The sequence below is a fragment of the Triticum dicoccoides genome, chromosome 1A (assembly GCF_002162155.2).
Source record: "Triticum dicoccoides isolate Atlit2015 ecotype Zavitan chromosome 1A, WEW_v2.0, whole genome shotgun sequence".
Lineage (NCBI taxonomy): Eukaryota > Viridiplantae > Streptophyta > Magnoliopsida > Poales > Poaceae > Triticum > Triticum dicoccoides.
Window position 1 is genome coordinate 155,532,052 of NC_041380.1, and position 10,571 is coordinate 155,542,622.

A 10,571-nucleotide genomic window follows, 5' to 3' on the forward strand; every position below is an offset into this window, starting at 1 on the left:
CAGATGGGGATTGGGGCTGCCGCCACCCCTAGGTTGGAAACCCTAGGTGGGGGCGTAGCCCTCTCTCTCCCCCTATATATAGTGGAGGCAAAGGGGCAGCCCAACACATGAAGTTCCTCCCCTATTGGCGCAGCCCTACCCCTCTCCCTCCTCGTCTCTCGTAGTGCTTGGCAAAGCCCTACTGGAGTCCCGCGCTCCTCCACCACCACCATGCCGTCGTGCTGCTACTGGATGGAGTCTTCCCCAACCTCTCCTTCTCCCCTTGCTGGATCAAGGCGTAGGAGACGTCACCGGGCTGTACGTGTGTTGAACGTGGAGGTGCCGTCCGTTCGGCACTAGGATCATCGGTGATTTGGATCATGACGAGTACGACTACATCAACCCCGTTCACTTGAACGCTTCCGCTTAGCAATCTACAAGGGTATGTAGATGCACTCTCCTTCCCCTCGCTGCTAGATTACTCCATAGACTGATCTTGGTGATGCGTAGAAAATTTTAAATTTCTGCTATGATCCCCAACACCGGAGCAGTTTGCACCATCCGAAGCCACAGAGTCCGTGGTGTTGGGCCGCACACAAACTCAACACCAGGCAATATCAACGTCAACAGAATTTCGGACTCGTTTCTGACTATAAGTTCCGAGCCTTGCGTGCTCCCGGACACTGAGCTAGATCGGTTATCAATCATCAAGTTCAGCGCTGCAGATGTCTTCCAACACTCGCCCTTTGGTGATGTGCTGAATTCGTTGAAAAACCTATCCCCGATGGGGGACTCACGGCCGAACTATGTCTGGTTTGAGCTAGAGGCTGACAATGGAGAATTTCGTTTCCCACCTACCACCCACTTCATAGCCACTGTCAAGGACTTAACCAACATGCCCGCTTCTGGCTCCGAAGACATTGACGGCATAGACGACGATGTCGATAAGGAGAAAGGACAAGACCCGCCAGTCAGCAGGCATGGGACGGCCACCCTTTCATATCACGTGTACATGATCGATACACTTAAAGAGCCTCGCGGCAAGGACAAGGGAGGTCCAGTTAAAACTCCGGAGACACAGTCTAAGTTCCGGCGCCCGAAAAGCCACCCCAAGTCATGCCGCAACAACGATGGCGCTGGAGAAAATAGTACTCCGGACGGTGCCGAAAGCAATGAAGACCCTGTGGGAGCAATATTCGAGAAGGAGGAACAGGAAAATGGGCAAGCCAGCCCCGATGAACAGGCCCCGCCCAGCGACGGTTCGGAGGACGACAACTACCTTCCGCTCTCCGAAGATGAGGTAAGCCTCGGCGACGAAGACTGCATCATACCCGAAGAGCCCCTCGAGCAGGAGCGCTTCAAGCGCAGGCTGATAGCTACAGCAAGGAGCCTGAAAAAGAAGCAGCAGCAGCTTCAAGCTGACCAAGACCTACTCAATGACAGATGGACCGAAGTCCTGGTCGTCGAACAATACGGCCTTAGTGGCCTAGCCAAAAGCTACCAAAGCACAGATCGCTATACGAGTCCGATGACGGGGCGTTGGAGCCCATACCACCGTCACATAATGCGGCAGGTCATCGACAACTCTGTCCGGATAAAGAGGCAACTCAAGCCGAACACCAGAACACCCCACCTTGCCGTAAAGGCAAGAACAACGCAGGTCACGATTACCCAGACAACCAGCAGAGGGACATGGACAATAGAGCAGGAAACGCGAGACCGATCTATGGATCGCGAAAGCATGCTTCGACACGCGACGATGGCTACCTATTCAGACGTGTCAAACCTCGCCACGCCCGATCCGAAAACCGCAAAGGGACTCTTTCAGAGTTATGTCGCAGTGTGGCCCAACATAGAGGCACCGCACACCCGCTTTGCTTCACTGATGAAGTAATGGATCATGAATTCCCCGAAGGATTCAAAACCTGTCAACATTGAATCATACGACGGGACAACCGATCCTGCAGTATGGATAGAAGATTTCATCCTCCACATCCACATGGCCCGTGGGGATGACCTCCACACCATTAAATACCTCCCACTAAAACTAAAAGGGCCAGCTCAATACTGGTTAAACAGCCTGCCTGAAAACTCCATAGGCAGCTAGGAGGACTTCGAAGAGGCCTTCCTCGATAACTTCCGAGGAACAGATGTCCGGCCATCGGATGCCGATGACCTAAGTCACATTATCCAACAACCCGGAGAATCAGCCAGGGGGCTCTGGACTCGGTTCTTAGTCAAAAAGAACCAAATCGTCGACTGTCCGGACGCGGAAGCCCTTGCGGCTTTCAAACACAGCGTCCGTGACGAATGGATTGCACGCCACCTCGGCCAAGAAGGACCTAAATCCATGACAACCCTCACTGCTCTGACGACCCGCTTTTGCGCGGGAGAAGACAGCTGGCTCGCTCGTAGAAGCAATAGCGCCAGCAACCAGGGAACCTCCGAAATCCGAGACGGCAACAGCAAGCCACGAGGAAGCAAAAACAACAGCCGCAATGACAATGAAAGATCAGGCGACACAACAGTCAACATCGGATTCAGCAACCACAAGCCCGGTCAACGGAAGAAGCCATTCAAGGTGAATCGAGAAGAACCATCCAACCTGGACAGGATATTGGACCGACCCTGCCAGATTCATGGCCACCCCGATAAACCAGCTAATCATACCAACAGAAACTGCTGGGTCTTTAAACAGGCCGGCAAGCTCAACGCCGAACACAGGGGGAGGAGACCGCCAAGCGATAGGGATGACGGAAAGGTTCACCAACGAAACACCGGGGGTCATAAGCAGTCTCCACCCGAGGATTAACTACTCCTAGAATGGAAATAGCTACCCGGCTTCCGCCGCCCACTCCGTACACCTACAAAGTTTGTACCGCGCATACATCATTACACACTCAAGATACCATGGGCATTGGCAGAAGCACAATACGGACAAGCCTGCAAGCACTCCAGTAACTTTTATTATTATTATTTATTTTCTTTTTATTTCTTCCTTCGCTAACCTTTAAAAATAGGTGACGAATATGATAAACATCGGAAACCGGCTCTATCGGAGTCCAGATCTGTACACTCACCTAAGGGGCTATTTCCATCAAGGGTTCCACCCACCGAGGACTGGCGGCGTAGACGTGCGACAAGAGGTCCAAAATAACTTTTTGTAGAACGTACTCTCTATTTCTCGAGCCTGTACTATACCTATTCCTCCGCCTCCAAACCCCGAGCATGTCAAATAGCCGGGAGGATGGCTTATATATAAACACAATTCTGATCACGGGATCAGAATAATATTCTGATCACAACCTGAACTGCCTGACTAACGCGTCTGACCTTCCCCGAGTACTAGGTTGAACTTCAGTTAAAAGGTGTCCAAATAGGGATTGCGATATACCGTTGGAAAGCTATGGACGCTAGTAACATGACCCAAGTTAAATTTTTGGCAAAATGTAAGCGATTTAAGAGGAGTTTTGAAAACCATTTTTCTTCGTACAAAAAACATGAATAGTATTTTCGATCGCATTTCTAAACCGTTTATCGGAATGAGATAAATAATATGGCATTGGAAATCTGCTGCAAAACCGCTCCTTCCACATGTTGAATGTTTTCTCTAATTCCCTATGGATAAAGAGTAATTTGGAAAATCGTAGAATTTCACAAACCGAACAGCCAAGTTTGTATTTTCAATGTAATTTCTAAACGGCTAATTCAATTGAGGCAAATGATATGGCGTTGGAAAGCTTATGAAAATGCGCTACTTTTTCATGTTTAATGTGTTTTCTAATTTTGGACGGTTTACAAATAATTTAGAAAACGGGCCAAGTTTCACTGGGTTCGTATTTTTGAGCTAATTTTTTAACCATAAGTCCGAATGCCGCAAATGATACGGCGTTGGAAAGCTTGAGGAAATGCGAAACTTTTTTGTATGTATTGTTTCTCCTAATTCCTGACGGTTTTAAGTCAATTTTGAAAATGGAAAAAAATGTATTTTTGCTGTAATTTCTACAAACTTTATCGAAATTGGGCAAATAATATACCGTTGAAAAGCTACGGAAAATGCGAAACTTTTTAATGTTGATGGTTTTCTCTGATTCCTAGCCGTTTTCAAGTAATTTCAAAAACGGCAGGATCATTCGTTCTGCCTGTATCGCGAAACAGATTCTTCGAAAATGCATCGCGTGAAGAACCTGAATTTCTGGGCATGTCTACCTGAACTTCACTCTATTTTCGACGTGGTTTTTTTGCTCGCAGATCTCCATCCACTACTCGTAGTTCTCCATCCACTCCCCGGAATTCAACGAGTGATATACCGATGGAAAGCTGCTATAAACACGCAACTTTCCCGTGTTGATTATTTTTTCATACTCACGATGGTTTTAAAAGTTTTTCATCTGAAATTCATTCAGTGTAGTAGTTGAACTTCCTGCTGTTTTCACGTTGAACTTCTGTGATGTATTTTCGTTTCTAATTTCCTCATACATTCGTCAATGTCACACAAATGATATTCCTTTTGTACAAACCTCTCTCACAATAATTTTTTTTAACTTTCTCCGACCGAGGATTTGAACTTACACAAATGATATTTCTACCGTTTTGAGGCAAATTATAAAATGATGAGATCATGATTTCTACCTTCATCGCAAATGGAAATGCACTGCGTGAAGTAGTTGAACTTCTCGGGCATGTCTGTTTGAACTTCACAATGTTTTTGACGTGTTGTTTTTTGACGTGCTATTTTTTTGCACTGTGTGAAGTAGTTGAACTTCTAGGATATGTCTGTTTGAACTTCACTCTGTTTTTACGTGTTGTTTTTTGGTGTGTTATTTCTTGCACTGCGTGAAGTAGCTGAACTTCTGGAATATGTATGTTTGAACTTCACTCTGCTTCACCATGTAGTACGTGAACTTTCGATTGTTATCACTTCGAACTTCTCTCTGGTTTGAGAGAATTATTTAAAACACAAAAAACAACTTATTTTTTAATGTATTTTGGACATCCAAATACACTGTGAACCTCTCTCACAAGATTTTTTCGAACTTTTCCTCCCCGAGCACTTGAACTTCTAGCAACCATTTTTTCATTTATGAGTTGTTTTTAAAAGTGCAAAAAATGGCGTTGTGTTTTTATTTATTTTTTGAACAGGTAAATCCTAGGTTTTAATAAACTCCAAACTTCTCTGTTATTTCAATTTGAACTTCACCTTTTTATATTTTGAGTGAAGAATTGTATTCGATTTTTATACGAAAAAAATCGAACATGGAAATACAAGGTGCACCTCTCTCACAAGAAAGGAAATATGTTTTTGAATAAGCATCAAACATTTCTTTTGTAAATTGCACTTCATAGTTTTATTTTTCTTAGAGACGGTAATAATTTGAGTTTCCCGTATACATCGAACCACTCCTCTTTTTCAATTTGAACTTCGTCATTTTTATTCTTTACTAACAAGGAAAATCTGAGTTTCTTTATAAATATCGAACTTATCTATTTTGTAATTTGTACTTCTTGGTTTATTTCTTTTAGCATCAAAATATCCTAGTTTTGTTATAAATATTGGACCCCTCCACATTTTTTTAAATTTTGATTTATTTGTAAAAACACAGACACAAACAGGAGAGAGCATTATGTGTGCATAAAGTGGGTAGCAATTTCCAACTTTCCCTTGTAGAGTTTGAACTTCTAGCAATAAATGTTTTTCATTTTTATGAGTTGGTTTTAAAAATGCCAAAATGGAATTGGTTTTTTATTTTTGTTTTTCAAACAATGCTTTTTTATATAAACAATGATATCGCGCCGTTATTTTAATTTGAGCTTCTAGTTTTTATAGAATGGGGAAAATCATTTTTATACAATCTTTTGAAATGTTCCTCTTTTTAATTTGAACTTCTCTGATTTTTTTTACAAACGGGGAAAATCTGTTATAAAGATTTTTGTAGTACTTTTTTGTTGAACTTCTTGCTCAAAATTTTTGAACTTCCAAATTTGCCTTTTAGATATTAAAAATCACTAATTGTACAATATCACTCTGAACTTCAGTCCTCCTCAAATAACATCATCCACTGCTGCAAAATAGGACGAGTTGTTCCTCGTGCTGGTATATAGAAATGACAAGCGATCAAGCTCATTTTCGTGAATATCTTAATTGTGCAAGTTTTCTTTAGCTTGAAAGTTGAACAACCTAGTGATCTGTTACATTAGTTTGGTAAATCCAACCATACACGAGCCATCCATTGGAGAGCATTGAAATACTTCATGAGGCACACCAGCCAAAAAATGAATCTAAAATGGTGTTTTTATTCTATCTTCAGCCATAAATGAATTACGTAGCATCTCCCTAGTAGACATTTTCACAAACACCTAGCGGGCAACAAACACAAAACACTTTGAAAGAGCATTGCACCACACAGAAGTAGCAATGGCAAGCGTGAAAAACGTGGTGCAGAGCACGAACAAGATGTGCTAACACATATCCCTTATATTTATTGGTTCTACAGAAGATGTATGATAAAGAGCTGGCATTAAGTCATGCAACGCGCTCAGGCTTTATAAGAGGAAAGACTCTCGCCAGTATAGATTGAACGTACGGCGCTTGCTTACAAGACTGCTACTGAAAAAGGCTACCTCTTCAAACTGCTGAATGCCCTATTCCATCTATCTTTCCCTGAAAAAGCGTATACTTTTGTTCTATAAGCAAATAAAGCATACTTCTTTTGCGGATCAAGCAGTCTTCTACCTTGGTGGGTAGCGGAGAATCAAATCAATATCGGAGTATTGCTCTAGCTGCTGCTGAATTAACCTGGATTCAATCGTGACTCTCTCGTAGGAGCAGTAAATGCGTTGGCTGTGACGAGCTTGTGGAGAGAGGTGTGCATGAGCGTGAGCACCATTTTTGACCTTTGTTTCCCTTTGTTGCCGCCACTCATCTAGAGCGACACTCGGTCAAAGAGTGAAGACCTGCAGTTCAGACCCCATAAGCCAATGCAGAAACATTTTTTGCAGTAATTTTTTGTGCAAATTCAATGAAGTTCAAATCCTAAAGAAGAGAAAGAGATTATTGAAGACAGGGGAGAGATTGGGGAGAGGGAGGGAGAGGCAATACCTGCAACGTTGGTGTTCGTCGTTGTGGTCAGAGTTCAATGGGGCACCAGTACATGGTGGAGGCAGGCATCATCGAGATTGGTCTCGGTGGAGGATCCACGGCCTGCGAAGCGGTTGGCCAGACCCGTGGAGGAGCAGCGGATCCGGCCGAGAATCATGTGGGGGGAAGCCTTGTTGGCGGTGCAGGGGGGAGCGAGGTGGTTGAAGGCGGGTTGGAAGAGGGGCTGTGGGTGCCGGTGATGCAGTTGGAGGCGGGGTGCGGCCGCGGCGGCGGTAGGGAGGTCGTGGTGCGGTCATGGTAAGGCGGTGGGGAGGTCTGGGAGGTCGCGACGGCAGTGGCAGGGGATCTGGGAAGGTCGTCGCCGCCGGAGGGATCTGGTAGGAGGTGCAACCTCCTTAGTTTCTGCCGGGCGACGGTGCCCAGGGTTTCCGGGTGCGGCGCGTGCGGGGGTAGCCTTGTGGCGGCGACGCGCGAGGTTGGCCGGTGGCGGCGGCACGCAGTGTTGCCGAGGACGGCGGCGCACGAGGTTGCCAAGGGCGGCGGCGCGTGGTGTCTGGGAATCGTGGGGGTCGGGTGGAGGTTCACGATGCGGGATGTGGGGGATCGAGGTGCGGGATGTACGCGAGGTGGCGACAGAAGGTCGGGTTTTTTTGTTCGATCGAGTTGGGGAGGACCTCCGCGCCTCCTATATAGGCGTGATGTGATCCAAATAAGTATTCTAATCCTAGGATTAGAATAGTGTTGTCCTATATATATAGAGTGGGTCTATTATGATAATACCCCTTAAGACCTTATTCTAATAACACCTACCCCTTATTCTGATAACACTTCAGGTCCCGCACCACTCAACCGAACCGCATCAGAACCACCCACACCCACCACCACTTCCCACCTTATCCTACTTTCTACCCCTGGCCAACCCGTCCCCGGCCAGTGCCCGCAGCCCCGCACCACCCCAACCCACCACCCGCACGACCAGGACCCCAATCCCTCCACCTCCTTCTGTCGCGCCATCTTCCTCCACAACACCGGACCACCGCCTCCTTCCATTGCGCCGCACCACCACCTCCCTCTCCCGCGCCGCCGCTCCACCTCGCTCCACCTTCCTCTGCCACTGTCGCGCCATCGAGCTCGCTCCGCCCCGTCGCCTCTCTCGCCTCCAACCGCACCTTTGTTCCAACGTCGACCCACCCCACCGCCGGCCTGGGCTCACGCCGCCATGAGCAGCCACCTATAGCGCCACCGCGGCCGTGGCCACCAGCAGTCCCCGATCTGTCCGCCGCTGGCACCCAATCGGTGACCAGGGCCTTGCCCATGCCGGATCCGACCGTCCCGGCCCCGTACATAGCCACGGGCACCACTAGTGGCCTCCCACCTCCCACCCCTCCACCTTCTACACCGGTGCGCCGCCCTCTCTATGCGGCCACCAGCGCGCGCCTCCCCGCCTCCATCGCTTGTCCCGCCTCAAATACGGCGTGGATCCACCCTCGCCTTCAGCGGCTGCTCTGGATCTGGGGAGTCCCGCTGCTGCCCGATGCAGGTGGAGTGCTGCGCCGCTGGATGCCCGTGCCTCCTACTCCGACGACTCGCTGCTTCCTGGAGCCCTGACGCGCCAACCAGCCCATCTCCATGGATCCACCGGATCCATGATCCTCTGCTTCCCCCAGCCCGTAAGCCCCTTCCTCCCCCCGAGCTTCCACTGGGCGGCGGTTTGTTACATCTTGATGCCGGCGAGGTTCATTTTGTATTCACATGCAATTGGGTTGCTCCTCCCGTGCAGTCCACCGACCCATGCTTACAGTCCTTTCCCTCTCCTACTGTCAGCGCTCGCAATCACCGACGACCATGATGTGCAGATAGGCGAACCCCCTCGAGTGTAGCTCTCTCCTCATCAACATGAAGTTCCTTGGCGCCTCCATCCACGCCGCAGGTACACAAAAAATGCCCAAGATCCAATTCTTCATTGTTTGTTCTTCGCCAACGGTGAGCAGTGTAGGTTGCTCTTTCGTTGCAGGGTGGCATGCGGCTATATCAACGGCGGCTTGCAGTTCTGACCACGGGCCCATGTAGTACGCCCGACGCCCTCCTTGTTCCCCATCTCCACTTGCAGTCCAGTCACCGGCAATCCTCCGCCACGCATTTTTTGGCACATTGTTTTGCAGCCCACTTCGGCGACTATGCAGTTTGTGCTGTACACGGGTGCAGATGATCCATGGATTGAGTGTTATTTTTCTCAAAAAATGTATGATGATGGAGTTATCATTGTGCAAAATACAAAGAAAACATTGTAATTATTAAAAACTCATTTGTACTTCATTTTGCACCATTTTCTTGTTTAGACTAAAAATGACTATGTATGAAAAAACCATGTAGTTTCTTACTCTCGACAATGCAGTCCAGATTCGAGTTGTCTGCAGATTTGAGTTTTTAGTACACACCTTTTAAAACAAAAATAATGCATTTAAAAATCATGCAAATACGTTGCACTGTGTTCTTGAAAAAAGTCCACTAGGAAGGACTTTTCAATACAGTCCATTTCAAACAAAATGCAATTTGTGTAGCAGCTCATTACACCTATGTATGAAGTGCAATTTGTTTGTGTGCCTCAAAAACTAGTCGACTACATTAACACGTGCATTGCTTTTGGTTCTCGGATGTGGTTCACTTTTGAGAGTGATGGTGTTCACTTGTGCCCAACATGAAAGTGCGTTTTTTTTAAACGAAACAAAAAGATAGCAATGAGGTTCACTTCAACATGTGTCGCGGTTCATTTGCCCTCGTCTCTGCGGTGCACTCTCATTCATGAAAAAATGTTGAAAAAAAGAAAACAAAAACTCGTATGAGAAAAATAACGTCCGGCAAAAGAAATTATGCAGCTCGCTTGCCCGTCCGATGCAGTGCGGTTTTCATTCTGAAGCAGTGTGGTCGGACGTGTGATGTTGTTCATCCCGTAAGTGCAAAAAATTGTTACGGAAGTGAAAAAAAGTAATGCGGTTCACTTCTTGATAGTGTTGTGGTTCATTTACACCCGATGTGAAGTGCACTCTACTTTCTCGTCCTTGAAAAAAATTACGTTTAAATAAAAGAAACCATGTAGTTCTCTTACCCCAATATGTTTATATATATGACTCCTCTTCTATACTCTTGGGATTATGTACTCCCATCCTCAATATACCTCATATACGCATTAATTATTCCTTTTTATTATTCTCAATATACTTCATTAAATATTCTAAGATACCCCAATATGAGTTTAGTTGAAAAAATATCATGTGCGACGTACTTTTTGTAATATACCTTTTCACGTACAAACACATCAGTATATACGTAAATATTTAAAAATACATAGACTCACATGAATTTTTTCATGAAACTCATTTTGGGATATCTAATAATTACTAATGAAGTATGTTAAAAAATAATAATAAAGGTATAAAAGATTCATCTATGTGGTATATGAGGAGCGGGAGTACGTACTCCCAGGAGTACACAA